Source organism: Vollenhovia emeryi, unplaced genomic scaffold, assembly GCF_000949405.1.
Source record: "Vollenhovia emeryi isolate VEMERY1.0 unplaced genomic scaffold, V.emery_V1.0 DF951136.1, whole genome shotgun sequence".
Lineage (NCBI taxonomy): Eukaryota > Metazoa > Arthropoda > Insecta > Hymenoptera > Formicidae > Vollenhovia > Vollenhovia emeryi.
The window spans coordinates 75-1,125 of NW_011955230.1; the positions used below are offsets into that span (position 1 = coordinate 75).

A 1,051-nucleotide genomic window follows, 5' to 3' on the forward strand; every position below is an offset into this window, starting at 1 on the left:
TATTATCATAATATAATATAATTTAAAAAAAAACGATATCTTATTAATTTCGAAGGTAATGTAAAAATTCGAGTATAGAAGACAATGATATTGTGTAACATTAATGAAAAATAATGTATGATACCTGCAAGTTTTTCGTAGGAGATGGTCAACAATAAATTTGGCTAAATCATTTGCATCTTTATGGGAGAGCTGACTTTTTGATAAAAAATATTTGCCACTATTGGACTTCTTCAATAAGTTTTTAATTTCTGTAATATTGTAAAGAGAAAATAATTATTAATAATAAAAAAATTTTAAATAGTGTAATGTAAATGCAATATTACCGTTCCATCTTCAAAATACAGCGATTCTCTCAGAATCAATTCCTTCTTGCATCTAAATAAAAATGTTATTGTAAATATGCAAAAATAATAATTATAAAAAGATAAATTTAAAAAATACAAAATATAAAATATTTATCTACAAAAGGATTACTACACAATTAAACATTACTAGACAAATTTAGATGTATAATTTCTAAAAATGAAATTGAAAAATTTTACTTAATAATCATGTACCAAAATAACAATAAATCATTTGTTACAACTCAGTTGTAGCAAATGATTAATTAAAGAAATAATTAATTTAATTGTTTATTTGTACAATTTACAATATTATATATATGTACATACAACAAGTATTCATTTTCTTTAACTAATTCGCATAAATATAGTTATTAAAAAATTTTTTCTTATAAAAATTTATGAACATTTAAATAGCAATTTTCTTCATCTATTTCACTGACATTAAAAAATGCCAGTTATTTATGGTATACTGTTATATTTTTAATAGTTTATTTTACATAAAATAAAGTTATTTTATTTGTATACATTTTAATATTAAAGTCAATTTTTTCAAAATTTATTTTGTTGAAGTAATCATTGTTACATTAAAATATTGAAATATTATAGCGGTAATTACTACAAAAGATAGAAACATGATTATCTTCGTTGGTTTTTCTAAATAGAAAAAATTATAATATAATGCTCACCGATTGCTTTAATTTGTC

General features: G+C 20.1%; 1 long non-coding RNA gene across 1 annotated transcript; it reads right to left on the minus strand.

The window, feature by feature from the left end:
• Positions 1-230: 230 nt before the first annotated feature.
• Positions 231-1,051, minus strand: LOC105563238. Its single transcript, XR_001009027.1, has 3 exons — positions 1,034-1,051; positions 327-378; positions 231-251 (listed from the first exon to the last, which is right to left on the minus strand). It is a non-coding gene; the product is annotated as an uncharacterized LOC105563238 (long non-coding RNA).